The 24,218-nt window shown below is 43.1% G+C and overlaps 1 protein-coding gene across 1 annotated transcript in view; it reads left to right on the plus strand.

Moving 5' to 3' along the window:
* Positions 1 to 24,218, plus strand: part of FRMD8 (FERM domain containing 8) — a 1,254,366-nt gene that overhangs the window by 1,076,628 nt on the left and 153,520 nt on the right. The gene's annotated exons all lie outside the window — the stretch shown is intronic.

Raw genomic sequence — 24,218 nt, forward strand, 5'->3', positions numbered from 1 at the left:
GTTAAAATTCTTCTCTTGGAAAACAGCCTTGCTTTTACCCATAACTTCAGCAAAAAGAGTGTCTGAGTTACAGGCACTAATAGCTGTGCAACCCTTCATCATTTTCCATGCTGACAGGGTTTACCTCAGGACTAACCCGCCCTTTATGCCTAAGGTGGTGTCCAGTGTGGCTTTAAACCAATCCATCCATTTACCAACCTTCTTCCCTAATCCTCAGAATAAAAGGGAAAGGATCCTGCACTCCTTGGACGTGCACATACAGCTCAGGTTCTACCTTGACAGGACTAAACCTTTCAGAAAGTCTGTCCATCTGCTAGTCAGCTTTGCTACAGCATCAGAGGGCCCATTTCAAAGCAAACCATTTCCAAATGGATAGCACACTGCATCCATTTCTCCTGCAAGCACCATGGAAAGCCTACCCCACAGGGGATCAGAAAACATTCCAGTATGGCTACTTCCACCTCTACAGCATTTCTCAGGGGAGTCCCTACCAGGGACATTCTGGAAGCTACAACCTGAACTTCTGTACACACCTTCACCAAGCATTACCACTTACCTATTTTTTCTAAATGCAGAGCTGGATTTGCTACAGCAGTCTTACAAGGCCTGCTAGCCAGCCCTAACACTTCTTGGCTACCTCAGCTTTGGGAATCAACCCAAGTGTGATGACTGCAATAGTGAAACACGAAGAGCATAGTACAGTTGTGTACACTTACCATAAATGTAGATGTTCGAGTGTATTCGCTGTTGCAGTCCTGGTTTCCCTCCCTCCAGCCCCATGGTTTTCTCTATCCTTCTACCTATCCTCTCTATGGCCATTTTTAATGGCAGTGGTATTTACTTTTTACTGGTGGTGTTCACCCCATATACTACCTTCCTATTTGGGGGGCTCCTGACATTTGGGGCAAGAAAAACTGATGTAATGGCGTCGGCTGCCTGTTTTATACCCCTGACAACCTGACATCATGGAAGAGGCGACAGCATCCGATGCAGAAATCCCAAGACTCTGGTATTTGGGCCGACTGAGGGCTACCTGCAGGCAGATAACCAAAGTGTGATGACTGCAACAGTGAATACACTCTAACATCTACATGTATGGTAAGTGTACACAACTGTACTTTCTTCAGATCCTGACTGCCCTGTTGGACACTTTTTCAGCAGCTTCTCAGGCTCCTGATTTTCAGCCTCCAGCTCCTAAAAGCTCAGGGACTCTTTCTTTCCTCAACCGATGTCAGAAAAAAAAAAATAATGTTTAACCTGTGTGGGAAACAAATACCTCATAAAGATTTCCTACTCGGAAAACTGATCAAAATACAGCTGAATCTACCTCTACCACTGGTCGGTGCTTACCACTGACTTATCAGACACCATTCTTGGATGGCCTTACCCCCTCAACCAGGCCCCTTCCAGTTCTCAAATACTTACTTTGGCAGAGAATATTTAATTTCATTACTCAGGATCCCATCACACCTCTCCAGGGCCTCTCAGCCCCAGAAGAGAGAGAGACCCTAGGGCAGAGAGAGCCAGTGTCCTCTGATGATCTGATGATGGATGAATCAGATCAGACACTGACCCAGCTCCTTTCTTGCCATGAGAACAGTTCCAATGGCAGCAACAGGATTTTCAGACTCAGGGAAAGACTTAGGACCTTTGCACCTTCCACAGCACAGGCCCTTAGCTATACCTCCCTGTCTCTCTCTGGGATGGTGCTGCTTTCAATGATGTCTGGTCATTAGACAGATGGGGTAAAAAAGGCCACTTCCAGCCACTCTCTCAGCTAGAGCTTTAAACTGTCAGTTTCACATGATTAGAGTTTAAGAGTTTATGCTTGATTAGTTAACTAAAAACTGATGAATGAATTGATCTTGGAAATAAATAATAATTAGAAAATGTAAATAAACTACAGCAACAGAGTAACTTTAAAACTTGGCTATGCTGTGATGATGATGCACTGGAGGCCTTAAATCTAAATTGCTAGATGCTCCTATGGATAAACAAGTTTTGTTTTTGGTACCTGCCTCAGCAGGTTATAAAGAATGGAAGAAAAAAAAAAAAAATCCAGAGACAGTTAAAGATTTCTTGCAGGTTCAAGTTAGCAAACATGAGAGAGGTGAGAAAGTGCCAACAGCAGAGCAAAGAAAGGTTCTACTCAGACTATTCTAGTTCAAAGAAGGGAAAAAAAAAAGACCAAGACCATCTGACCAACACCCACCCTGAATACTTACATCATTGTCCCAAAATCAAAATGCAGAATTCAAATTTATCCATACCTGGGCGACTGCCTGATACAAGGGAGACAACAAAAGCAAGCTGACAACAGATTTACAAAGGGTCATTTACTTGCTTCAAGCACAGGATACACAGTCCAATTTACAAAAGTCAAGATCACATCCCAGACAAGGACTTTCCGGAATTGGACACAGTAAGACAAATGGCATTCCTAACTACAGAAAACAAAAAACTCCCTCTTTTACTTCAGCACTAACAAAATGAACAAGTTAACAGCAAGAAAAGGTACTGCAGGCCTTTGGGTTTCATGTGTGCATACATGCATAATCTTGGTTCCATTTGCCAGACTAAACTATGAGAAAACCTAAAATTTATGGTCCCAACACAGACACAGCCTGAAACAAGACCATCTCGAAGAAATGGGGGAATGCCTCAGATAGATCTATAGCATCACCTTTCAATCTCTAGCTCAAAAAATTCTGCACAAGACTCCCACCCCACCAGCATGGAAAGTGGACTGCCTTTCCTTCAGCTGGAAAGGCCTAACAGCATATGTAGCTTAAAATCAAGGAGGAACGCCCGGATAATCCTGATAGCTCCAGCTGTAACAGACAGCATTGGTACCCACTGCTGAGGAGGAGCTGCATGTCTGAACATGTACAATACCCTGATGCCTTTGATGCTAACTCAGAACAACTTCAGCATGCAACTGACTGCATGGAACATCACATAGCAGCTGCTAATACAGAACTTTCACAAAGAGTTAAAGACATTATTCTTGAAACTTGCGCGGGCCTTCCAGCTAAGGGAAAGGCTGGATGGAAAAAAATGTTTGGAGTTTGTCATTTGGAAAGAAAGAGAGAAAAAAGATATATAGATATAACATTCTCTCCATCAAGATTCATGCATCAGCTATTTCAGCAGAATACAGCTTTGATCCACTGTTTTTTTTCACCTCTTGCTCAGGCAGTTCCCCAGAGGAATGTAAAACCTCCAAGCTCCAACCACCACCATTGCCAGCTTGGGACTTGAACTTTGCTAGAAAAATTGACACTATCACACCTTTTGAACGGCAGCAACAGCAGACCCAAGGAGGGTTTCAGAACTACAGGCCTTAATGGCAGTGCAACCCTTTCTAATCTTCCACCAAGATAGAGTGTCCATGAGACTAATCCTACATTTATGCCTAAGGTGGTATCCAGAGTTTCTTAAACCAAGCAATCCACCTACCTACCTTCTTTTTCCCAACCCACAAAACTTTTATAAGGTGCCTTGCCTGATGAGTGTAAGTTTTTCTATAAATGTTACTAAACTGCTTCCTTCTGATAAGGACAGTAGGGCTATGGAACGTCTGGGCAAAAAAGGTTTATACCACAGTTGCCTTGGCCTTTCAGGCTATTAATTATCAGACCCATATGACAAGATATGTCTTGGCTCTTCTTTCTCAGGCCTCCCAGGTTGTCTCTGATCTTCCTGATTCTGAATGGAAGGTTTTGGCCCTCTCTTTATTGGGCTCCTCTTCTCAACTGGCTCACCATTCAGTTAACTCATTAACCCCAACTACCATCTCATAGTCCTCTGTGCTTACATCCGAGCGCGCTGTGAGACGTGTAGAATTTTATGATGTTACCCCCAAGTGCCTTTCACAGGCGCAATGTACTTCCCGGTCCTATTTCAGCCCCGTGTTGTGAAAACTATGTTGAAAAAGTAACTGAACTTTTTCATTTACCTTCTCAACTTAGCTTTCACATCAAAGTAACAATATGTTTATACATAGCTCTCAACCTTCCATCTCCAAAATGAAGAACACTAGCCCTCATAATGTGGACAAATGGGCAAAATGTTGAACACATACTAATGGCTTACTAACAACCTCAACTAGGAAGGCCATAGGATGGTTAAAATATGCTGGTTTTACTTATAAAGAAGATCCTTTAATGAATTAATGTGATTCATTTCTATTTACCATGGATTTCACTTAAAAAAATCCTAACACTGAATGTATGACAGAGTCTTTCAATGTGGAACATTGAGGAACTTTGAGGAACATGAACTTTTTAAGACCCCAAATGAGGTACGTTCATCGTAATGAGGTACAATTGAGAGGTATGTGTTTATATTTAATATTTTTCAGTAAATCAGCTTTTTCAGATTAAGCAACAAATGGGAGAGGGCTGTTACACCTGCTCAGTGTAAATTGTGTTAGTAAGATTCTTAAGGAGCTCGTAAGTATTTAGTGGTGTGAGCTTCCGACTGTTTGTTAGGAATTTTAAAATGTTTGTTTTTATGGTTACACCTGCTCAGTGTGCATTGTGTGAGGAAGATTCTTAAGGAGCTCGTAAGTATTTAGTGGTGTGAGCTTCCGACTGTTTGTTAGGAATTTTAAAATGTTTGTTGTTTATGGTTGAATAGCATGTGTGACCATGTAGCTTAGACCACCGATTTACTTCTAGCTCAGAAGTAAGGCAGTTAAAACCAGAAGAGGAGGTCTGGCTGTAAAGTGCAAGCGACGTTAGAACATATAGTTGTGTTAGAAAGAATGTTGGAAATCCGGTAGTTAAACTAAATATTGGAGTCCGAGGGGGAAATTTTGAAGTACGCCCCAATGTTCTATCCTTTTTAAGGTATGCTATACTCCCCAGATTCGCGTTGTTTCCTGCATGCAGTAGAAGTTTTTCGCTCCATAATAAACCATTCTCCCTACGAATGGGCTTAAACCGGGATTTGGTGAAACTTTAATGTTTGCAATACAGTTTGAATGATTAAAGTTTTATCCCAACATTTGTCCTAGCTAGTGTCAGATATGAATGAAAAATGTGTGCACCATCATTAACGTGTCCTTGTTTTACTTCTACACACTAAAGAAATTGTGGTGTAATGGCCTACGTGCTTAGAAGGCCATCTTAGTGATTTTAACAAAAAATGGAGGCTCAGTGGCTGTGCTGTAAAGAGTGCTGGGGCTAAGATCTGGGAAAATTTTACATGAATCGCATCGTACCCCTTCCCCCGCACGACTCCTAAACATGTCTGCTTGCATTTTTTTAAGGACGTTGTGGTACTTGTAAATGATGTCTTGACTGGGTGATTCGGTTTCCTATTCTTCTATTAGCAGTTAACTCTAAAATCGCATATGTAAGCATTGAGATATGAGCATGAGGAATGCGTGAGATTTGCTTTATTGTTCACATCGTGTTTTTAATTTTGTGAGAGTTTCACTTTGATGCAGTCTAAACTTTTATTTCTGATTATAACTGCCTAGAGGAGTTCACGTGAAAGACTTCTTCTCGTCTTGCACATTCAAGCTCAGAATTTTGTAGCATCTGTCTTGTTTAAGCTCGGTTTTTCAACGTGGTGATTTTTGAATTGCATTTTGTGGTAGCAACTTTAGTTGTATGCTGGGTTTTGCCAAGAGGGTTTTCCCTCAATAAGAGAGAGATGCATTGTCTGTGAATCACATATTCATATTATTGCTAGGCTAATGCGAGGGGAGGGGTTTTTCTAAGCCTAGCTAAGATTTCCCGAAAGAATAATGTCCTTTGCCCAACTAGGCTATTTGAGGGACAGGCATTTATAAGCTACCTTTATCTTAGAAGTGTTCATCTTGCACATTTGTAGTTGTCAGTTGACCCTGTCTTGCCATAATTTAATAAGAATGACAGCACTGAGACTGACACTGATGGTTATATTCTGAGTAGAGTATATTCATAACATTAGAATTTGTATTCCTGCACAGCTTAAAGTGCCATATTTTCCTTTGGGTTGGTAGTGGTTCCATTAATAAGTCAATGGCAATTTGCATTTTATTCTTCATTTTGTGCAGGAATCATGCTATAAATTGGTTTAGATTATAATACTCAAAGGCATAAAAGTGTGCCAGTCACTCTGATTTTTGCTGTGAATTACTTAGTACTGATACTAGAGGCCTATTTTATCCTGATACTACCCCCTCTCAAGTGTTATGCTAGTTAGCACTGTTATACACTTTGAAAATGTGTTTTGTAAGAGGGGGTTGTGAGTGGTATGATTATTGTATGGGTGGTTGTGTAGTGTTAAATACCCTACTGTGTAATGGGTGAGAACTGTTCCATCCACAAATGGGCAACCCTTGCATGCATAATCTGGCGAGTCACCCTTTTGCAAGTTTTGCATGAGGGGGCAGCAGTGGAGTTACTCACTAACTCCTTGTGCATGTTTGGGAGCCTTGCACTTATCTCAGAGTGCACTACAGTAATGAGAAAAAGTCTGTTACATACTTGTCTCTCCAGCAGGTTCTGTTTATATCACAGGCAAAGTTTAAGTCTTCAGAATGGGTAATTCTGGTGCTGTTTTGTGATATAAATAGGACCTGCTGGAGAGAGAGGTATGTACCCCAGAGACTACCCCATGTATGGAACAGGCTCCCCATCCATGTGAAGCAGAGTTCCTCCCTAACCCAATTCAAGTGCAGCTTGGACAATTGGATGGGAAAGCAGAAATTCATTCCTGCTTTGGTACCTGTGTCTCTAATGGACACAGGTAACCTGTAGATGGTTAATCTTCGAGGCCCATGCTTACATTTATCAAGGGTATCAGAACTAGTCAGACATTTGGGATGCTTAGCTAGGCTTAAAAAGGTCCTTGTGGTAGTTAGCCTAGTAAACACCTTTAACTGGATGAATTGTAGTTGCAGGTGTTATGTTCCCAAGTGACTGTCGGTATGCATTTTATGCATTCCTTTTCGAGGTGTTTTTCAACTCCTGTTGATGGCTGTAACGCGGGTTATGTACGTAGTAGGGATACTTATTTATTTATTGACATTTGTTAACCGGGTTTGTCCAACTGGGCTTGTGGCCCATTTTCAGTGGATACCCGAGGAGAAAACCTCCAGTAGTACATTTTAAACAAGTACAATTTTAAACAATATTGATATAATAGCAGTTATAGCAAAAAGATTCACATATGTTGGGTTACATGCATAATGTTAAAGTTGGATTAAAAAGAAGCTAAGTAACAATTTTACATTGATATATTTCAATAGGTCAACAATAAAAAAAATGTTGTTTGTATAAAATTATGCAAATGCATAGTAGACACATTGGAGAGAGAGAGAGGTGTAATGAGGTACTAAGTATGGTCCTTTTGAGGGTACATAAAGGGAAGGAAGACTAGGTAGGGTCATGGCAAGAGCAGGTTCTGGAATTGAGAAAATAAGCTTTTACTTCATTTTTAAAGTGTGAGGTGTGGGAGATTGAACGTAAGTCAAGGGGAAGTTTGTTCCAAGCATGGGCAAGGGAGTGTTTGTAGAGTAGTTTGCCTACTGACCTTTTTGGATGGTAGATATCAAGTAATTGTTGGTTAGAAGCAGGAGGGTCCGGGATGGGATGTAGATGGAGCCTAAGGAAGATAGAGATGGACAGCAGGAGGTTTTATAAAGAATAGAGTGTAGCATATGAAATTGATAAGATAGCAGAAATTGGGAATGTTCAAGCCATTGAAGAGAGTTTAAAGAAATGCAGTGGTGTGAATTGTATGGGGAGTTAGTAATGAATCTGGCTATTTTATGGCAAGTCTGTTGGAGTTTGTTTAGAGTGGAGGCCTGGATATTGGTAAGAACTGGGGTGGCATATAAGAGGGAGGGGAGGTGGAGTGCCTGGCCCAGGGTAAGTCTAGATTCAGGAGGTAGGAATTTTTTGTTCTGATATAGCAGACCTAGTTTCTGGTTTATTTTTTTTATACATTGCAGTATGTGTAGGTTGAACTTTAGTTCTTCATCGATAATGACCCCTAGGAGTTTTTTGTGGGTGTCAGGTTGGATAGTTGTATTGTTAGAAGATGTAGTAAAAAAGGTGGTTTTGTGATGAGAAAGAGAACGGGAAAGTAAAAGTAGGAGTTTGGTCTTTTTGGGATTTAGGATCAATAGGTTGTGAGAGAGCCATTGTTCAGTGGATAGTAGGGCCTGTTGGGTCAGTGAGTGTAGTTCAGGAATGTTATTTGAGATGGATATAAGTGTGGAGTCGTTGGCATACTGAATAAGGGAGGATTCTTTGCATGAGGTGTAAAGATCATTGGTAAAGATGTTAAACAAAAGGGATCCCAAGATGGAGCCGTGGGGAACACCAGTGGAGATGGGAAGGAAAGGTGAGGAGGATGAGAGCCATTTGACAGATTGTTCCCTGCCAGATAGGTAACTATTAAACCAGGCAAGTCTTGTGGGGATAGGTGGAGATTTGTGAGTTTGGATAGTAGTAGAGGATGAGAGACAGTATTGAAGGCTTTGGAGAGATCTAGGAAGAGACAGGAAATGAGTTTATTGTTGTCTAGGGCCTCTGCAATGATATGCATGAAGGAGAGGAGGGCAGTGGTGGTGCTGTGGTGAGGACGAAATCCATGTTGGGTAGGGGTAAGTAAGTGGTGTGTGAGGAGGTGATTGAGAAGCTGTGAGTGAATACATTTTTCTAATATCTTGGAGGGGGGGACAGAATGGCAATGGATCGGTAGTTTGAGGGGTCAGTGGATTTTCCACCTTTATGAAGAGGGATAGTGAAGAAAGATTTCCAAAGGGTGGGGACAGTTGATTCCAGAATAGATCGATTAATTAGTATAGCTATAGGATAGGCAATTGAGTCAGCAGCAAGTTTGAGGAATATAGGAGATAGATTGTCAGTGGAAGGAGAGCAAGGTTTTAGCTTGAGTAGTAGAGATTTGATGCAAGTAATAGGAACTGGCTCAAAAGAAAACAAAGTTGTGTTAGTGGGACTTGGAGGGTGGGTGTAGTAGAGATGTCCTTCATGGATGCATCTGCAGTCATAACAACTGGGTTGTCCTGTCGTCAGGCAGCCCTTCAGTCGGCCGGATTCCAAAGTCCGGGTCCGGCCTCGGCTGATGTCGCACTCCACCCGACGCCATCTCTGTTGGTCTTGGGGTAAAAAGGCACCAGCCGACGCCATTTTCCCCAGTCTTTCTTGCCGCCGGGCTTCAAACAGAAGCTGTCCGCAAGCGCCGGCCGGTCGGATCCAGAGATTACTTGTACCGAATACTACTCAAGACTTCTAAAGCTGGCACCCCGCTGGGGACTCTTTCTTGCCTCAGCCGATGTCAGAAAAAGTTAATAATTATTTTAACCTGTGGGAAACAAATACCTCATAAAGATTTCCACCTTACTGTCTGCCTTGTTTAGGCCCAGCCCATCGACGAGCAGCCTGTTCGGCCTGTGCTTCTTTTCAACCGGATTTAACGCGCCTTGTAGCGCCGGTCGGAGTTTGCTGAACAGTTTTCGGTTCTGATTTTATGACATTATGCCGCCGGATCCTCCGACTTCACAATCTACCAAAACGCGAAAGATAAAGACCGACACTCATGGTCCACGTTTCCCGGCCAGAAACCATGGCTAAGATATGCATTGGTAGTGTCCCGGTTTTACGCCGAAACCGAGAAACTGGATCAAAGTACAGCTGAATCTATCTCTACAACTGAGGGCCCCTGCTACCATTCTTGAATCGGCCTCAGAAATCTTTTATCCACTCACGGTGGTTGCCACTGACTTATCAGACACCATTCCCTTGATGTCTTCACCCCAGCACGTGGGTGCTGCTAGGCCTCCAGCAGCCATGTCCATTAAGGCCTTCGCCAGGGCTAAAGCAGCCAAGACAACTAAAACAGGGCCTGTTAAACCCCCCTCAACCAGGCCTACTTCTAGTTCACAAATGCTTACTCTGGCAGAAGATTTAATTTCTTTAATTAGAGGATCTCAATCTCACCTGTGACAGGGCCTCTCAGCCCCCAGAGAAGAGACCTAGGGCAGAGCCCCCTGAGCCAGTGTCCTCTGATGATTCTGCCGATGAATCAGACATAACTGACCAGCCAGAGGCTCCTTTCTCCAATTTTGAAGACTCTGATGCTGAAGAATCCATTCCAGCTGCTTCCCCACCAGAAGAATTCTCCTTTGGGGAAACCTTACATGCCATGCGAGAGCAGTTCCAATGGCAGCAACAGGATTTTCAGACTCCAGAAAAGACTTAGGACCTTTCTGCATCTTCCCCAGCACAGGCCCTTAGCTATACCTCCTGTTCTGCTCTCTGTGGTGGATGATGCTTTCAATGATGTTCTGCTCCGGCACTCAGACTCTTACCTCCAGCCCCTGCCAAACCAGACAGATTTTACAGGGGTGCCAGACACTCATCACCACCTTTACAAGGCTCCACTTGCAGACCCCAAACTATATCCCAGGGTCCCAAGGCAGTAGCCACGTGACCACAGCTAAAAATCCTACCCCTTCTGAAAGGGAAGCAAGGTCGTGCATTAGGACAGATGGGGGCAAAAGGTCTACACTTCAGCTTTCTTACTCTCTCAGCTAGAGCTTTAAACTATCAGTTTCACATGATACAATACCAAGAGTTTATGCTTGATCAGTTAACTAAAAGCTAACCACCTGATGAATCTCTTTGATAAGAAATATGTATTAGAAATGGTAAATAACATACAACAGGTTAGTAACCATTCCTTAAAATGTGGCTGATGCACTGGAGGTTTATTTAGATCAGCCATGACTGGCACAGTGATAAGAAGGCATGCATGGCTTAAGGAGCAAGCTTTACCGGATCATGTTAAAGCTAAGTTGCTAGATGCTCCTATGTATAAGACAAGTTTGTTTGGTACACCTGCCCAGCAGGTTATGAAGAAAAATGGAAGAAAAGGCAAAATCTGTTCAAACGGTTAAAGATTTCTTGCAGGTTCAACCCCTAAGGTTTAGCAGGAACTGGCCTGCCAAAATTGGTCCTTTCCCCTGACTCCACAAGATCTCAAAGGGGAAGGAATAGATCGCTCCAGAGGCAGAAACCAATCCAGAGGAGGTGCCTACAGAGGGACCTACAGTGGCAAGGTAACAACAGAGGCACAGACACAACCTCTGCCACTACAGCAACACAGCCACAGTGACTTAACCCTAAATCCGCCTACAAGGGAACAAATAGCAGCTCCTCTAGGCGGAAAATTAACCTTATTTTCAAAAAACTGGCACTATATAACAAAAGACAAGTGGATTTTACTTGAACCATAGATCAAGGTTACCGGGTTCCACTTCCACACACCTTACCAGTCAAAGAGGAATGCCAAATCTACCTCCAAATCAAAAAACAGAGGCTCTACAACAGATAATGCAGTTAACAAACATGAGAGCTGTGGAAAGAGTGCCAACAGCAGAGCAAGGAAAGGGGTTCTATTCAAGACTATTCCTAGTTCCAAGAAAGGGAAAACAGTTGGAGACCAATTCTGGACCTGTCCACCCTAAATACATATATCATTGTCCCAAAAATTCAAAATGCTGACCCCTACAGCAACTTCTTCTCATGCTGGGCAAGGAGTGTTGGCTGGTAACTCTAGATGTCAAGGGAGGCATACCTGCACGTCCCCTTATTCGACCAATCTGCAGAAGATACCTCAGATTTCTTTGCAGGATCAGAGCACTATCAATTCTCAGCATTGCCCCTTTGGCTCATCTACTGTTTCAGGAGTATTCACAAAATGCCTGGCATCAGTAACGCCTATTGCAGACTACAGGGAATTCAAAATTTACCCATACCTGGACGACTGCCTGCTACAAAGTGGGGACAACAAAAGCAAGCTGACAACAGATTTACAAAGGGTCATTTGCTTGCTACAAAAGCACTGGGATACACAGTCAATTTACAAAAGTCAAGGCTGATACCATCCCAAACAAGGACATTCCCCTTGGGCTGAATTGGACACAGTAAAACAAATGGCATTCCTAACTACAGAAAACAAAAGAACTCCCTCCTACTTCATTGGCACTAAATAAAAACTGAACAAGTTAACAGCAAGAAAAGTACTGCAGGCCTTGGGCTTCATGGCATCATGCATAATCTTGGTCCCACTTGCCAGACTACATATGAGAAAACTACAGTGGTACCCTAAGTAAAGAATTTATGGTCCCAACACAGACACAGCCTAGAAAACAGAAATCCCATTAATTCCATGCTTAAACAGGAGTTCCTATGGTGGGCCTCAGGCATGCCGGAAGTCAAACTCCAGAGCTACCCTTTCGCAGAGGTCAAGCAAGCCAGACCATCACAACAGACGCTTTCAGACTCCAGGAGATGTGGGGGGCCCATGCAAGACAAATGCGCACAAGGATTTGTGTAACACAGGCTCAACTTCACCTGCACATCAACCTAAAAGAAATGCTGGCAGTAAAACTGGCAATCCAAAAGTTCTAGACCATTTCTCAAAGAGGGCCAGTTGGATGATAAGGGGACAGACAACACCACAGTCATGTGGTACATCAACAAACAGGAGGGCACTCATTCATACCCCCTATGCAGAATGACTTTGAGCTGTGGACCCTGGCGCCAGCTACAACACATCCAGTTACAGGCAATATTTGTGCCGGAAAAGAGAATACTCTAGCAGACATTATTGCTACAGAACCACATCGGATGCCTCCAGGAATGGAAGCTGCACCCGGACATCTTCAAGACCATCTCAAAGAAATGGGGAATGCCTCAGATAGATCTATTCGTGATCACCTCTCAATCATCAGCTCAAAAAAATTATGCACAAGTGACATTCCACCCACTCAGCATGGAAAGTGGATTCGCTTCTCCTTCAGCTGGAAAGGCCTAACAGCATATGCATTCCCACCTCTTCCCCTTGATATTGCAAGGTATTTACTAAAAATCAAGGAAGAACGCCCCTAAGGATAATCCTGATAGCTCCAAACTGGCCAAGACAACACTGGTAAATTCCACTGCTGAGGAGCATGTCTCGAACAATATGTGGCCAATAATTCTCTGATGCCTTTGATGTTAACTCAGAACAACTACAGCATCATACATCCAAACCTAAAATCGTTACAACTGACTGCATGGGAGCATCACATAGCAGCAGCTATAATCCAGAACTTTCTACAAAAGAGTTAAAAGACATTATTCTTGAAGCACCCAGGACCTTCAAATCAAGAAGGAATCCATGCTGGCAAATGGAAAAGTGGCTTCTGTCATTCGGAGTACTGGAAAGAGGAAAAGATGTGTCAAACATAGATATGTGCTCTAACATTCTGGAGTATCTGGGTCAACTTCCCTCTTCTATCTCAGGCTGGCCTGTCCTACTCCCTCCCTCCATCAAGATATACATGCATCAGCTGTTTCAGCAGAATACAGCTTTTGATCCACCTGTTTTTTCACACTCTTTGCTCAGGCAGTTCCTCAGGAGGAATCAAGAATGTAAAACCTCCAAGGAAAACCACCATTACTTCAGCTTGGGACTTAAACTTTGTGCTAGAAAAGTTGACACTCATCACCTTTTCTCTTGAACCAGCAGCAACAGCAGACCTACAACACCTGTCATGGAAAAACTGCTTTCCTACTGGCAATTATTTCAGCAAGGAGGGTTTCAGAACTACAGGCCTTAATGGCAGTGCAACCCTTCCTAATCTTCCACCTCAAGCATAGAGGTCCACGAGGGACTAATCCTACATTTATGCCTAAGGTGGTATCCAGAGTGTCTTTAAACCAGGTGCAATCCACCTACCTACCTTCTTTCCCAACCCACAAAACAGAGTCACCCAACCGACAGAAATAACAAAAGTAGCAGAAGACTGACCAACTTTTTGTAGCCCATGCAACAGGAAGAGAAGGAAAAGCTATTTCAAAACAGACACCTCCAAATGGATAGGAAATTGCATACTTCCATTCTGTTACTCCTTCCATGGTTCAATTCCACAGAACATAAGACCTCATCTCTGGGTTGCTGGCAATGGCCACCACCACAGCCTTCTTACTTCAGGAGTGGCAACCAAAGACATTATTGAGGGCGGCTACTTGACCTCCGTATACATTTGCCAAGCATTACAATTTGCCTCTATATTCCAGATCCCTTTGTGCAGGGTTTGCCACCATGGCAAGGGATCCTAAACACACCATAATCTAGTTTTATCCTCCCTCCCTAGTTGGCTGTATTCTACCTAGTTAGTTATGACTGCAGATGCATCCATGAAGGACATAGTATAGTTCTTTGTACCTACCAAATGTAGATGTCCGAATCCGATAGCATTCAGAAGTCAGGGATTACTCCCTCCCTCTCCCTTCCCTCTGTGGTTCTAGGTGTTTTACCCTCCTAATAGCTAGCCAAGTGGGGGGAGCCTTTATGGTGCATTTTGTTTTCAAGTAGTGGTTTATACAACCCTTTTGTTTTTTTAAAAAAAGTTTGGGGGTTCCAAAACTTTTAAAAATTTAAAAAATTTAAGGGCCCCCCCTTTTTTTTTAAAAAGAGGGGAAAAACCGGGGGGGGGGGGGGGGGGGGGGGGGGGGGGGGGGGGGGGGGGGGGGGGGGGGGGGGGGGGGGGGGGGGGGGGGGGGGGGGGGGGGGGGGGGGGGGGGGGGGGGGGGGGGGGGGGGGGGGGGGGGGGGGGGGGGGGGGGGGTTTTTTTTTTTTTTTTTTTTTTTTTTTTTTTATTTTTTTTTTTTTTTTTTTTTTTTTTTTTTGTTTTTTTTTTTTTTTTTTTTTTTTTTTTTTTTTTTTTTTTTTTTTTTTTTTTTTTTTTATTTTTTTTTTTTTTTTTTTTATTTTTTTTTTTTTTTTTTTTTTTTTTTTTTTTTTTTTTTTTTTTTTTTTATTATTTTTTTTTTTTTTTTTTTTTTTTTTTTTATTTTTTTTTTTTTTTTTTTTTTTTTTTTTTTTTTTTTTCCCATGGGGGTTTTTAATAAAAACTTTCTTGAATCACTTTAAATTTTTGCTGGTAATCAAATTTCTAAGCCTAGCTAAGATTTCCGAAAGAATAATGTCCTTTGCCCAACTAGGCTATTTGAGGGACAGGCATTTATAAGCTACCTTTATCTTAGAAGTGTTCATCTTGCACATTTGTAGTTGTCAGTTGACCCTGTCTTGCCATAATTTAATAAGAATGACAGCACTGAGACTGACACTGATGGTTATATTCTGAGTAGAGTATATTCATAACATTAGAATTTGTATTCCTGCACAGCTTAAAGTGCCATATTTTCCTTTGGGTTGGTAGTTGTTCCATTAATAAGTCAATGGCAATTTGCATTTTATTCTTTATTTTGGGCAGGAATCATGCTATAAATTGATTTAGATTATAATACTCAAAGGCATAAAAGTGTGCCAGTCACTCTGATTTTTGCTGTGAATTACTTAGTACTGATACCAGAGGCCTATTTTATCCTGATACTACCCCCTCTCAAGTGTTATGCTAGTTAGCACTGTTATACACTTTGAAAATGTGTTTTGTAAGAGGGGGTTGCGAGTGGTATGATTATTGTATGGGTGGTTGTGTAGTGTTAAATACCCTACTGTGTAATGGGTGAGAACTGTTCCATCCACAAATGGGCAACCCTTACATGCATAATCTGGCGAGTCACCCTTTTGCAAGTTTTGCACGAGGGGGCAGCAGTGGAGTCACTCACTACCACCTTGTGCATGTTTGGGAGCCTTGCACTTATCTCAGAGTGCACTACAGTAATGAGAAAAAGCCTGTTACATACTTGTCTCTCCAGCAGGTTCTGTTTATATCACAGGCAAAGTTTAAGTCTTCAGAATGGGTAATTCTGGTGCTGTTTTGTGATATAAATAGGACCTGCTGGAGAGAGAGGTATGTACCCCAGAGACTACCCCATGTATGGAACAGGCTCCCCATCCATGTGAAGCAGAGTTCCTCCCTAACCCAATTCAAGTGCAGCTTGGACAATTGGATGGGAAAGCAGAAATTCATTCCTGCTTTGGTACCTGTGTCTCTAATGGACACAGGTAACCTGTAGATGGTTAATCTTCGAGGCCCATGCTTACATTTATCAAGGGTATCAGAACTAGTCAGACATTTGGGATGCTTGGCTAGGCTTAAAAAGGTCCTTGTGGTAGTTAGCCTAGTAAACACCTTTAACTGGATGAATTGTAGTTGCAGGTGTTATGTTCCCAAGTGACTGTCGGTATGCATTTTATGCATTCCTTTTCGAGGTGTTTTTCAACTCCTGTTGATGGCTGTAATGCGGGTTATGTACGTAGTAGGGATACTTATTTATTTATTGACATTTGTTAACCGGGTTTGTCCAACTGGGCTTGTGGCCCATTTTCAGTGGATACCCGAGGAGAAAACCTCCAGTAGTACATTTTAAACAAGTACAATTTTAAACAATATTGATATAATAGCAGTTATAGCAAAAAGATTCACATATGTTGGGTTACATGCATAATGTTAAAGTTGGATTAAAAAGAAGCTAAGTAACAATTTTACATTGATATATTTCAATAGGTCAACAATAAAAAAAATGTTGTTTGTATAAAATTATGCAAATGCATAGTAGACACATTGGAGAGAGAGAGGTGTAATGTGGTACTAAGTATGGTCCTTTTGAGGGTACATAAAGGGAAGGAAGACTAGGTAGGGTCATGGCAAGAGCAGGTTCTGGAATTGAGAAAATAAGCTTTTACTTCATTTTTAAAGTGTGAGGTGTGGGAGATTGAACGTAAGTCAAGGGGAAGTTTGTTCCAAGCATGGGCAAGGGAGTGTTTGTAGAGTAGTTTGCCTACTGACCTTTTTGGATGGTAGATATCAAGTAATTGTTGGTTAGAAGTACGGAGGGTCCGGGATGGGATGTAGATGGAGCCTAAGGAAGATAGAGATGGACAGAAGGAGGGTTTATAAAGAATATAGTGTAACATATGAAATTGATAAGATAGCAGAAATTGGGGAAGTTCAAGCCATTGAAGAGAGTTTAAAGAAATGCAGTGGTGTGAATTGTATGGGGAGTTAGTAATGAATCTGGCTATTTTATGGCAAGTCTGTTGGAGTTTGTTTAGAGTGGAGGCCTGGATATTGGTAAGAACTGGGGTGGCATATAAGAGGGAGGGGAGGTGGAGTGCCTGGCCCAGGGTAAGTCTAGATTCAGGAGGTAGGAATTTTTTGTTCTGATATAGCAGACCTAGTTTCTGGTTTATTTTTTTATACATTGCAGTATGTGTAGGTTGAACTTTAGTTCTTCATCGATAATGACCCCTAGGAGTTTTGTGTGGGTGTCAGGTTGGATAGTTGTATTGTTAGAAGATGTAGTAAAAAAGGAGGTTTTGTGATGAGAAAGAGAACGGGAAAGTAAAAGTAGGAGTTTGGTCTTTTTGGGATTTAGGATCAATAGGTTGTGAGATAGCCATTGTTCAGTGGATAGTAGGGCCTGTTGGGTCAGTGAGTGTAGTTCAGGAATGTTATTTGAAATGGATATAAGTGTGGAGTCATCGGCATACTGAATAAGGGAGGATTCTTTGCATGAGGTGTAAAGATCATTGGTGAAGATGTTAAACAAAAGGGATCCCAAGATGGAGCCGTGGGGAACACCAGTGGAGATGGGAAGGAAAGGTGAGGAGGATGAGAGCCATTTGACAGATTGTTCCCTGCCAGATAGGTAACTATTAAACCAGGCAAGTGCGGAGGGGGATAGGTGGAGATTTGTGAGTTTGGATAGTAGTAGAGGATGAGAGACAGTATTGAAGGCTTTGGAGAGATCTAGGAAGAGACAGGAAATGAGTTTATTGTTGTCTAGGGCCTCTGCAATGATATGCATGAAGGAGAGGAGGGCAGTGGTGGTGCTGTGGTGACGAAATCCATGTTGGGTAGGGGTAAGTAAGTGGTGTGTGAGGAGGTGATTGAGAAGCTGTGAGTGAATACATTTTTCTAATATCTTGGAGGGGGGAAGACAGAATGGCAATGGATCGGTAGTTTGAGGGGTCAGTGGATTTTCCACCTTTATGAAGAGGGATAGTGAAGAAAGATTTCCAAAGGGTGGGGACAGTTGATTCCAGAATAGATCGATTAATTAGTATAGCTATAGGATAGGCAATTGAGTCAGCAGCAAGTTTGAGGAATATAGGAGATAGATTGTCAGTGGAAGGAGAGCAAGGTTTTAGCTTGAGTAGCAGAGATTTGATGCAAGTAATGGGAACTGGCTCAAAAGAAAACAAAGTTGTGTTAGTGGGACTTGGAGGGGTGGGTGTCGAAGTAGAGATGTCCTTCATGGATGCATCTGCAGTCATAACAACTGGGTTGTCCTGTCGTCAGGCAGCCCTTCAGTCGGCCGGATTCCAAAGTCCGGGTCCGGCTTCGGCTGATGTCGCACTTCACCCGACGTCATCTCTGTTGGTCTTCGGGTATAAAGGCATCAGCCGACGCCATTTTCCTCAGTCTTTCTTGCCGCGTGGCGCCCGAAACAGAAGCTGTTCGCAAGTGCCGGTCGGTCGGATCCAGAGATTACTTGTACCGAATACTACTTCGAAGACTTCTAAAGCTAAGTACCCCGTTGGGGACTCTTTCTTGCCTCAGCCGATGTCAGAAAAAGTTAATAATTGTTTAACCTGTGGGAAACAAATACCTCATAAAGATTTCCACTCTTACTGTCTGACTTGTTTTGGCCCAGCCCACGACCGAGCAGCCTGTTCGGCCTGTGCTTCTTTCAACCGGCGACGCTCAGGCCGGTCGGAGTTTGCTGAACAGTTTTTCGGTTCTGATTTTGCGTACATTATGCCGTCGGATCCTCCGACTTCACAATCTACCAAAAAACGCAAAGATAAAGACCGACACTCGCGGTCCACGGTTTCGGCCGAAACCATGGCTAAGCATACTGCGAGTGTCTCGGTTTCGGCCGAAACCGAGAAAACTGATCAAAGTACAGCTGAATCTATCTCTACAACTGAGGGCCCCTGCTACCATTCTTGAATCGGCCTCAGAAATTTTATCCACTACGGTGGTTGCCACTGACTTATCAGACACCATTCCCTTGGATGTCTCTACCCCAGCACGTGGTGCTGCTAGGCCTCCAGCAGCCATGTCCATTAAGGCCTTTGCCAGGGCTAAAGCAGCCAAGACTACTAAAACAGGGCCTGTTAAACCCCCTACAACCAGGCCCTCCTCTAGTTCTCAAATGCTTACTCTGGCAGAAGATTTAATTTCTTTAATTAGAGGATCTCAATCTCACCCAGACAGGGCCTCTCAGCCCCCAGAGAAGAGACCTAGGGCAGAGCCCTGAGCCAGTGTCCTCTGATGATTCTGCCGATGAATCAGACATAACTGACCAGCCAGAGGCTCCTTTCTCCAATTTTGAAGACTCTGATGCTGAAGAATCCATTCCAGCTGCTTCCCACCAGAAGAATTCTCCTTTGGGGAAACCTTACATGCCATGCAGAGCAGTTCCAATGGCAGCAACAGGATTTTTCAGACTCCAGAAAAAGACTTAGGACCTTTCTGCATCTTCCCCAGCACAGGCCCTTAGCTATACCTCCTGTTCTCTCTGTGGTGGATGATGCTTTCAATGATGTCTGCTCCGCACCAGACTCTTTACCTCCAGCCCCTGCCAAACCAGACAGATTTTACAGGGTGCCAGACACTCATCACCACCTTTACAAGGCTCCACTTGCAGACCCCGAAACTATATCCCAGGGTCCCAAGGCAGTAGCCGACCACAGCTAAAACCCTATTCCTTCTGAAAGGGAAGCAAGGTCATTAGACAGATGGGGCAAAAAGGTCTACACTTCAGCTACTCTCTCAGCTAGAGCTTTAAACTATCAGTTTCACATGATACAATACCAAGAGTTTATGCTTGATCAGTTAACTAAAAAGCTAACCACTGATGAATCTCTTGATAAGAAATATGTATTAGAAATGGTAAATAACATACAACAGGTTAGTAACCATTCCTTAAAATGTGGCTATGATGCACTGGAGGCTTCATTTAGATCAGCCATGACTGGCACAGTGATAAGAAGGCATGCATGGCTTAAGGAGCAAGCTTTACCGGATCATGTTAAAGCTAAGTTGCTAGATGCTCCTATGGATAAGACAAGTTTGTTTGGTACACCTGCCCAGCAGGTTATGAAGAAAATGGAAGAAAAGGCAAAATCTGTTCAAACGGTTAAAGATTTCTTGCAGGTTCAACCCCCAAGGTTTAGCAGGAACTGGCCTGCCAAAAATTGGTCCTTTCCTGACTCCACAAGATCTCAAAGGGGAAGGAATAGACGTTCCAGAGGCAGAAACCAATCCAGAGGAGGTGCCTACAGAGGGACGACAGTGGCAAGGTAACAACAGAGGCACAGACACAACCTCTGCCACTACAGCAACACAGCCACAGTGACTTAACCCTAAATCCGCCTACAAGGGAACAAATAGCAGCTCCTCTAGGCGGAAAATTAACCTTATTTTCAAAAAACTGGCACTATATAACAAAAGACAAGTGGATTTTACGAACCATAGATCAAGGTTACGGTTCCACTTCCACACCTTACCAGTCAAAGAGGAATGCCAAATCTACCTCCAAATCAAAAAACAGAGGCTCTACAACAGATAATGCAGTTAACAAACATGAGAGCTGTGGAAAGAGTGCCAACAGCAGAGCAAGGAAAGGGTTCTATTCAAGACTATTCCTAGTTCCTAGAAAGGAAAACAGTTGGAGACCAATTCTGGACCTGTCCACCTAAATACATATATCATTGTCCCAAAATTCACAATGTTGCCCCTACAGCAACTTCTTCCCATGCTGGGCAAGGAGTGTTGGCTGGTAACTCTAGATGTCAAGGAGGCATACCTGCACGTCCCCATTCGACCAATCTGCAGAAGATACCTCAGATTTCTTGCAGGATCAGAGCACTATCAATTCTCAGCATTGCCCTTTGGCTTATCTACTGCCCAGAGTATTCACAAAATGCCTGGCATCAGTAATCGCCCATTGCAGACTACAGAATTCAAAATTTACCCATACCTGGACGACTGCCTGCTACAAGGGGACAACAAAAGCAAGCTGACAACAGATTTACAAAGGGTCATTTGCTTGCTACAAGCACTGGGATACACAGTCAATTTACAAAAGTCAAGGCTGATACCATCCCAAACAAGGACATTCTTGGGCGGAATTGGACACAGTAAAACAAATGGCATTCCTAACTACAGAAAAACAAAAAGAACTCCCTCGTTACTTCTTGGCACTAACAAAACTGAACAAGTTAACAGCAAGAAAAGTACTGCAGGCCTTGGGCTTCATGGCATCATGCATAATCTTGGTCCCACTTGCCAGACTACATATGAGAAAACTACAGTGGTACCTAAAGAATTTATGGTCCCAACACAGACACAGCCTAGAAACAGAAATCCCATTAATTCCATGCTTAAAACAGGAGTTCCTATGGTGGGCTCAGGCATGCCAGTCAAACCCAGAGCTACCCTTTCGCAGAGGTCAAGCAAGCCAGACCATCACAACAGACGCTTCAGACCTAGGATGGGGGGCCCACATGCAAGACAAATGCGTACAAGGATTGTGGACACAGGCTCAACTTCACCTGCACATCAACCTAAAAGAAATGCTGGCAGTAAAACTGGCAATCCAAAAGTTCAGACCATTTCTCAAAGAGGGCCAGTTGATGATAAGGACAGACAACACCACAGTCATGTGGTACATCAACAAACAGGGAGGCACTCATTCATACCCCCTATGCAGAATGACTTTGGAGCTGTGGACCCTGGCGCTCAGCTACAACATCCAGTTACAGGCAATATTTGTGCCGGGAAAAGAGAATACTCTAGCAGACATATTAAGCAGAACCACATCGGATGCCCAGGAATGGAAGCTGCACCCGGACATCTTCAAGACCATCTCAAAGAAATGGGGAATGCCTCAGATAGATCTATTCGCATCACCTCTCAATCATCAGCTCAAAAAATTATGCACAAGGACATTCCACCCACTAGCATGGAAAGTGGATTCGCTCTCCTTCAGCTGGAAAGGCCTAACAGCATATGCATTCCCACCTCTTCCCTTGATACACAAGGTATTACTAAAAATCAAGGAAGAACGTCCAAGGATAATCCTGATAGCTCCAAACTGGCCAAGACAACACTGGTACCCACTGCTGAGGAGCATGTCTCGGAACAATATGTGGCCAATACCTCTGATGCCTTTGATGTTAACTCAGAACAACTACAGCATCATACATCCAAACCTAAAAACGTTACAACTGACTGCATGGAGCATCACATAGCAGCAGCTAATCCAGAACTTTCACAAAGAGTTAAAGACATTATTCTTGAAGCACGCAGACCTTCAACAAGAAGGAACTATGCTGGCAAATGGAAAAGGTTTGTCATTTGGAGTACTGAAAGAGGAAAAGATGTGTCAAACATAGATATGCCTAACATTCTGGAGTATCTGGCCGAACTTCTTCATTCAGGCCTGTCCTACTCCTCCATCAAGATACATGCATCAGCTGTTTCAGCAGAATACAGCTTTGATCCACCTGTTTTTTTCACACCCTTTGCTCAGGCAGTTCCTCAGAGGAATCAAGAATGTAAAACCTCCAAGGAAACCACCATTACCAGCTTGGGACTTAAACTTTGTGCTAGAAAAGTTGACACTATCACCCTTTGAACCAGCAGCAACAGCAGACCTACAACACCTGTCATGGAAAACTGCTTTCCTACTGGCAATTACTTCAGCAAGGAGGGTTTCAGAACTACAGGCCTTAATGGCAGTGCAACCCTTCCTAATCTTCCACCAAGATAGAGTGTCCATGAGGACTAATCCTACATTTATGCCTAAGGTGGTATCCAGAGTGTCTTTAAACCAGGCAATCCACCTACCTACCTTCTTTCCCAACCCACAAAACAGAGGGAAAGAATACTACATACCTTGGATGTACATAGACAGCTACGCTACTACTTGGACAGAACAAAAAGTAGCAGAAAGACTGACCAACTTTTTGTAGCCTATGCAACAGGAAGAGAAGGAAAAGCTATTTCAAAACAGACAATCTCCAAATGGATAGGAAATTGCATACGATTCTGTTACTCCTTCCATGGGAAACCAATTCCACAGAACATAAGACCTCATTCTACAAGGGCAACAGCCACTACCACAGCCTTCTTAGGAGTGGCAACCAAAGACATTATTGAGGCGGCTACTTGGACCTCCGTGCATACATTTGCCAAGCATTACAATTTGCCTCTATATTCCAGATCCCGAGCAGGGTTTGCCACTGCTGTACTGCAAGGGATCCTAAACACACCATAATCTAGTTTTATCCTCCTCCCCTAGTTGGCTATGGTATTCTACCCAGTTGTTATGACTGCAGATGCATCCATGAAGGACATAGTACAGTTTTGTACCTACCATAAATGTAGATGTCCGAACTGGATAGCATCTGCAGTCAGGATTGACCTTCCTCCTTCCACTCTGTGGTACTCCTAGGGTGTTTACCCTCCTAATAGCTAGCTGGTGGGGGGGAGTCTTTATGGTGTATTTGTTTGTATATATGTACATACATGCTTATTTTTGTGTTTACCTCTATCTATTTGGAAACATTGGCATCTATCCAAATTTTAGCCTTCAAGAGGGCTACTGGCATCTGGGGCAAGAAACACTGAGGAAAATGGCGTCGGCTGATGCCTTTATACCCGAAGACCAACAGAGATGACGTCGGGTGAAGTGCGACATCAGCCGAAGCCGGACCCGGACTTTGGAATCCGGCCGACTGAAGGGCTGCCTGACGACAGGACAACCCAGTTGTTATGACTGCAGATGCTATCCAGTTCGGACATCTACATTTATGGTAGGTACAAAACTGTACTTTTGGCTTAGAGGTTACCAGATTTTGGATGGAAGAGATAAAGTGTTTACTCAGGAGGGTAGCTGTTTCCTGAGAGGAAGAGTTAGGGTATGGGGAGGGATTAGAGGGCTTTCCAGGATAGAGGATGTTGTTGAGAGTTGACCAAATTTTCAAGGATTGGATTTGTTGTTAAACTGAGCAGAGCTATAGTATAACTTTTTGTCATTAGTTTGTTTTTTTGCAAGGTTCCTCAGTTGCCTGTATTTTTGAAGAAAAGGTGGTTGAATAGTTTTAGTCCAGGTTTTCCAAGCACAATCTCTTTGTTTCATAAGGGACCTAGTCTCTTTGGAGAGCCAGGGAGCATGGTTTGATTTTACTCTGATCTTCCTAGAGGGAGCTAAGGAGTT

The sequence above is a fragment of the Protopterus annectens genome, chromosome 6.part1 (assembly GCF_019279795.1).
Source record: "Protopterus annectens isolate FY-2018-M chromosome 6.part1, PAN1.0, whole genome shotgun sequence".
In the NCBI taxonomy this organism is placed as follows: domain Eukaryota; kingdom Metazoa; phylum Chordata; order Ceratodontiformes; family Protopteridae; genus Protopterus; species Protopterus annectens.